Raw genomic sequence first — 7687 nt, 5'->3', positions numbered from 1 at the left:
CAAAATTGCTATTTCACCTGATTTTCATGATTTTGGGACGTTGTGCCATTTCGTGGATTCCGCGAAGATATATTTTAGTTTACGGTCTTGCCGTCAATTTGTTAGATGTTATTTGAAATGGTTTTGCATAAATGTAAATATTTTGTGAATGAATTTAAGCCTGATGAACATTTTTAAATATCCGCGAAGTATAGACACCCCATCATACAGAAACCGGTTGAGATTAGGCGCGAATGTGTGCAAAGTGAATGACACAACTGCTGTCATCTGTGTGACGTCACTCCTATACTAGCTTGTCGGAGGACTGATGAAGTCATGCAGATATATGGACTGAAAATATATGTTTCGTGGGCTGATTCCTAAAGCCTCATGAAAAAGCCTGATGAAAGCAAATAGTCATTATCAAATACTTTTGAGTCAACTTTAAAAGAGAAACACTGAAATAAACATATTTCAGTAAATATAAAATGTGATGAATATATGGTTCGGCTGAAATTTGTGTCACTCTTTCGTTGTTACTTTCGATATTTTGTATAGCCTCCTTAAAACTGTCTTCCGTCTCTCTTTATACTATTGTTTGTAATGTTGTCTCTACGTATTGAAACTGACTTTCAGGGGCTTGCCTCCCATACAAGCTTTACTTTTCTTGGCAAGCCCCTCCGTTCTATTTTATATAGTTATTAGTCGGGGTTGCTTTTGTTCGCATTAGTTTTCATTGTTTATACCTTCTAAATCTTATGCATTATACCGATTGATATTGTACGAGCTGGCAGTAATTTATTCGTTGAAATGCCACCGCGCTGCATGTAAAAGGCTGCGGGGCTAACGCCAGGGTAATAATATCCAATGAAGCGCATAGGGACGCATTTGGCAGTGATATGCGCTATATAAACATGTTGGTATTATTATTTTAATTAGGTGATCTGTCTTTGACAGATCACCTCTTAATTTCGTCAGAATTTTCTTATTACTTTATTTATTTTTAACGATTTTCTTGTCGCCAAGTTATCTCAAAACAGACTTGATCAATTTGGTTGAATTTGATGTCATTTATAGGATCTGTCATGGACACGTCAGAATAAGCTTTTGAAGGTCATCAGGTCATGATGACGTCATCTAGGCGCCATTTTGTAAAATCACATTATCAATCATATCTCCATTATCAATTATCAAAAATCAATAATATTTACATCACATCAATTTCAGGTCAAGGGTCATCAGGTCATGTCATCAAAAGTCACCTGGAGGTCACGACGCACGCGTACGCGCGCGTCAAAATTTCAAAATGCTCAAAATCACTTTTTGACCAAAATAGAGTACGTTTCAGGTCATTTTAAGCATTTCAAAATTTTGCTCGCGCGTAACGTCTTAACGCGACGCAGAAACACCGTTTTTTTTTACATCTTTGCATTGATAATGAAATTCTGAACAATTTGATACCTTGATTTACCTTCTACGACCATTAATGACGAAATTAAAACCCGTTCAATTTTGCAGCACGTGTGCGCGCGAGCTCTCACCATAGGCCATATTTATGTGCAAAAACATGCCTATTGAAAATTTACTGTGGCTCTTTAAATAGTCCATTGACCCCCATTTTTTTTTCATATATCGATAGAGTATGAGTTGTAGATTTGATTTCATGTCATCAATATCCCTAAATTATATCATGACGTCATCAAAATGGCGCCTAAACTAAAAATTTTATTTTTTCAAAAATGACGTCATCAAATTTATGCAAATTTGGTTGTAACTTCTCGAATATAGATTGTTTTTCGCCCAGATTTTGATATGTTTTAGTTTAGAATGTACTCTTTCTCCTCATAAATATTCGTTTTGAGAAACGCATCATTGCGTAAAACAGCGATGAAAAGAGGCATGTCATTTTTCCTCATTTTGCTTGTAATCTCTATGGGACTTTTTCTCAAAACTAGATTCGACATTCCTCTATTTCGTGAGCCATATCTCCACTTTTTCTTGTCGGGTTTCCCTGAGCTTGTAGTATGTTGTAGCTGAGATTCTTAGCTTTCGGAATGTGCCCTCCATTTTTTGATCAGATGCCGCGATCATGCCCGTATTTCGCTTGCAAAATTGGAATTGTAATTCTCAAATTTGCTTACGTATAATCTCTATGGGGAATATCGTAGCCCAATGGATAACGCATTTGACTTGCTTTCTCGAGGGCGGAGATTCGAGTCCTGGGGTGAACAAGATGATTTTTTTTTCAATTTTTTTTTCTTTTTGCCACCTCTTACATGATCCTTTATGATAATTAAAAGGCATAAAAGTTTAAATTTAGCAAGATAAAACAGATTATAATTGCTTTTTTCATATCACGTGTACTTTGCGTGTAATCTCTATGGGACATGACTTTTTCTCAAAACTACATTCGACATTCCTCTATTTCGTGAGCCATATCTCCATTTCTTCTTGCCAGTTTTTCCTGAGCTTTTAATATGTTATAGCTGAGATTCTGGGCTTTCGGTAATGTGCCCGCTACTTTTTGACCAGATGCCGGGATCATGCCCGTTTTTCACTTGCAATATTGGAATTGTAATTCTCAAAATTGCTTACGTGTAAAGTCTATGGGAAATATTCTAGCTCAATCGGTTAGGCGTCAGACTTGCATCTCATTCAATTATGCGGGCAGGGGTTTGAGTCCGCGGCTGAACATGATTTTTTTTTTAATATCTTGCGCACGATCAATTATAACAATTCTAATAAATAATAGCTAAAATATTGCAAAATAAAACAGATTATAATCACCTTTTTTCATATTATATCTATCTAATCATATACGTCCATCCGCTATCTGTTATAAATCTATGTATATTTCTTTCTATCTATCTATCAATCCATCCATCTGTCTGTCTATCTACCTACATGACATATATGTCTATCTCTCTGTGAAATGTATATCTACATGTTTGAATATGTCTCTCTCTCTCACTCTATCTATCCATATATATGTCTATCTGTCTTTCTACCTACTTTGCATATGTATCTGTCTATCTATCTCTCTCTCTGTCTAATATAATATATCAATCTGTTTAGATATGTATATCTATCTATCTTTCTATATATCCATCTATCTATCTGCCTGTCTATCTATCTTTCTATATGTATGTCGGTCTGTCTGGCTATCTATCTATCTATATATCTATCTGTCAATTTCTATTATATATATCTATTTGAATATGTCTATCTTTCTATATCAATCTATCTGTCTCTATCCATCAATCTATCTATATGTCTGTCTATCTATGTTTTATTAATATAACCACCTATCATTTATCTCTCAATCCATCACTTGATCCATCCATCGCGCCATCCATCAATATATATATAGTCATGATCTATCTTCTATATATCTGTGTGAATATGTATGTCTGACGATTGTCATCACCACATTAATAATCACATTGAGCAATGGTCAAAATTTATTCTTAGGATGTCTAGAATCAAGATTATCAATCATATCTAAGTGATTCATTTTATACATTAGCCGACACTGAATGAAAAATCATGACAGACCACCTAATTCGTCTGCATGACGAATTAAATTCTAGTTATTATTATTATTATTACTTTAAATATGACTATGTATTGTTACTTTGTTTTTATTGTGCATTGTGAACGGAAAGTGAATAAAATCTCAATCTAAATAAACATAGTTCAGCCGTATATGAATAGACCGGAAAATTGTATTAATCTTCGAATTTTGAATTTAGTATGGGTTCTTCATTATTTCATGAGTTTAAATATGTAAATAACAATGACAGAACGATAATAAATATCATTTGATTATTACGTAATTATGTTAAAGAAATGATATGGTTACCAAGCAATGTATCGAGCTAGCGTATACGACGCCAGAACGCAATTTTGTATGAACTTGTTTGTTCATCATACTTCACTTTCCGACAAATAAATCCAAACTATAGTTAAGGTGAAATTGTCTTTGACTTTACTTCGATTACTTTGTTCATTATCTATTTTCTTTGAAGAAGAGCATAATCTAATATATTGTTAATGTATATATATATATATATATATATATATATGTGTGTGTGTGTGTAAAGTTATACATGTACAACAGCTTTTGGCAACTCTTTTTATTTAAATATCTTAAAGAGATGGACGAAGAGAATAAAGGTAGATGTAGCTTATATCAAGGTTCCCCAGAGCTTTCCCGGCAGAGGCACTTTTTCGGTATCATTTTTCCAAAGGGTAGATAGCTCTGGGGAACCTTGATTTAAGCTACGCCTACCTTTGTTCTCTTCGTCCATTTCTTTACAACATATATATATATATATATAAGTATGTATGTATGTATAAACATATATATATATTTTCGATGACTTTGGCACTGCATCTTGAGATATATAGATAGATGTAGCCAGGTATGGCAGGTAAAATGCTTGAGAGAATAGCAGTCATGGGGAATACAACTTTAAAGTAGCCATAATCATGATCATTTTTTTTTTGTAAAATCGTAAGAATCTTTTTCTTTGGCAGCCTATTTTCATACATTTTCTTTTCCGGAATAATAATCAGGATTTTGTTTCCACTGTTAACATTAGCTTACCAGAGTAAGAATTTATTTTGGCGTTTTTATTCAATCGACTTGAGAATCGTTTGAGAGGAGAAACCGCGAAAAGATCACGGTTCGGACTGCATGAACAGGGGAATCGGGAAAATTTTGTTTAAGAAATACCAACAACACCAAACTAGTACGTACACCGAAAGACCTTAGTGGAGATTCTACGTCTATTGAATCATCAGGGGCCCGTTGCATAAAACTTCTGCAATAAAAAACTCTGGCAATTTTTTTTTGCCAGAATTCTTTTAATGTGTAATTTCCAATGGCATAATTTTGTTTGCCAGAGTTTTTTTAATGGCAAAAGTTTTATGCAACGGGCCCCAGAAACCTTTTAAGCTACATGTACATGATGTATCTGTGGATAATGGTCTCCATAAGGAAAATCGAATATTGGACCTACAAAAATAAATGCATTTATAATAGGACCCACAAAAACCAATAGAATTTTTTTCTGGGTGAAATGCCACCCACAGAAGAAAAAAAATGCTGATTGCCTTGACAGGTAACCTTTAAGTGGAAATGATCAATTTTCTATTAGGGCATAATAGCTAAACACCGAAGAATGCCAATGATCTAAGAGAAAAAAATCATATCACACCAACAGAAACTGTGTGAATGGAGACATTATATAATAGGTATGAAAGGAAACAAAATCGAGACAGCCATTAAAGTGGAGAAATACTGCCTACCATTATGGGCAACGTACAACACCCAAGGACTTTTGCATTAATAATCGATCATCAATTTACTGACTATTGGCAATAGTTTCCTTGGTATGATAAAAGCTATATCGGAGGTGACGAACAATAACAAGTCATCAGCTCCTCGTACAATACAAGCACTTAATGTAATTCATATAAATCCAATCTATAGTTTTTTTTTAATGGATCGTTTTTGGCTTCTCTCCTGTAGCAATAAATGAATATTTAGCCGAATTTCATTGAGACTGTCATCTGCAGAATGGAGGCTGACAAGAATTGACTGCTCATTGATGGTCTCATTCGAGTTCTATCTTACCTTCTTACGGCAAAGTAATATCTAGACCAGTAGGAATAGGTAAATAGAAGATTCTGGAAGAGTAACATATTGATTAAAGGACTAGGCTAACATTAGAAAAGTATTTTTTTATTAATACTGACATTTGATTCATGTTGTATATATTGCTTTTTCATATGGATGAAATACACTAAGGAAGAAAAAATAATAGTATTCTTGCAGAACTTTCAAGATATCGGTGAAAGAAAAATCATTTTAATTTCATTGAAGCACATTAATCCAAACGTGCTAGTTTAAAGATTTAAATTAGACGTTGTTTTTCAGTCACTTAAGTTATACCTATTTCACTTTTCGTAAATACAAAATAAGTTTTTTTAGTGCAATTATATCTGGACATCATTTTCATAACTTATTATCGACACGGGAAACAGGAGGGACCTTGCAAACTCTGAGGGTCCGTTTCACACAGAGTTACAGCTGTTGTAACTTTGCCATTATGACAACTACCATGGCAACAGGGCTCAGCAGCCAATCAAAATCAAGGTTACCATTGTAGTTGCCATAATGACAAAGTTACAACATTTGTAACTCTTTATGAAATGGGCCCAAGATTTGTTGAAGATCAATGGTAGCCATTAACATATATATATGTAAACATAATTATTAGAGCATTTACATAGTGGTAGAAAAAAGCCAGGGGGTTGTTTCACAAAGATTTAAGTATGACTTAAGTCGCACTTAAATTCTGACGCGTACATGATATGCAACGCGTGATCTTATTGATAGACACGCAGTAGTGCGCGTCCCCATGACACAATCTGACCAATGCAGTGAATCCTTTCATATCGTATGCAACTCAGTATTTAAGTGCGACTCTAAGTCATACTTAAATCTTTGTGAAACACCCCCTGGAGTTCTTTCTTCCAGAGTGTATGGTCAATTTCAATTTTATTTATTTCAGTTTTTTTAGTCAGATATTTTTTAGTCAGATTTTTTTGGTCAGATATTTTTAAAGAAATTCGTCGACAACACCTGAGTATAAGGCTTGGAAGAAAATTTTAGTGGACATGCAAGCATTGCAATTTGTAAATGCTGCAATATTTTATAATTCTCTGTGGTTTAAATTCTTTGCCTATATTTTGGTTTTAAATTAATATTTCATAGTTCTCTGTAGTCTACACGGTACTTTTCTACATCTAGCTGTTTAGTTTCAAACATTCACTTTTTTCTGCAGTATAAACGTTCCTTGACTATATTTCTTTTCAAATTAATTTGTTAAAGTGCATTAAGGACGATGTAACAGAATACAGTTTTCATAAGTTTATTTGACGTTTGTGCTGTAAAATATGCATATGTCTAGACTAGCCAAAGGCAATGCAATTCCTATTAGGGGTATCCAACAATACTTAGAGAGATTAAAGCAAGGAGCAGACATTTCCTTTCTCATTTCAAAGTAGGTGAACTAATATCATTTAAGAATATGCTTTGTGGAAACAAATGGAATATGATGGGCATTGAAACCCCTGAAATCTATTTTGCAATCCCCATCTAAAGCATGAAAAAAAAAACATTTTGCGGAGTTTCAATGGTGGTAAATTAATTAGAGTAAGAAATATCATTGTACGTTAATATGCCAGATGCCATATTGCCATAGATACATTGACGTATAAGGGAATGTGTTTCATAAAGAGTGAATGCTATCAACTTTGCCACTGGCAACTACCATGCTAACACGGATCAGCAGCCAATCAAAATCAACTTGTCTCATAGGAGTTGATATAATGACGAATTTCCAATAGTTGCGACGATTATGAAACAGACCCTCAATAGTGCGACAGCCCGTTGACATTTCAAAACTTTCCGATGCTGTTTTTTACAGAGTTTACTCTCTACATTTCTTTTCCGTGAGATTTTAAGCGTTCACGTTGTCTCACATCTGGATGATTTATGCCTATCGACTGCACGTCCCGCGTAGAGAAAAGGTAGGTGTGTATTGACAAAATATAATTCTGTTTGTTTTGTTTTTATCATAGGAATTGAAATTCTACAATTTTCTCCTTATTTTACGTCTACTCATACTTACTTCTT

The sequence above is a fragment of the Lytechinus variegatus genome, chromosome 8 (genome assembly GCF_018143015.1).
Source record: "Lytechinus variegatus isolate NC3 chromosome 8, Lvar_3.0, whole genome shotgun sequence".
NCBI classification, from domain to species: domain Eukaryota; kingdom Metazoa; phylum Echinodermata; class Echinoidea; order Temnopleuroida; family Toxopneustidae; genus Lytechinus; species Lytechinus variegatus.
The sequence above is the reverse complement of the archived record's forward strand: the minus strand, read 5'-3'. Positions refer to the sequence as shown.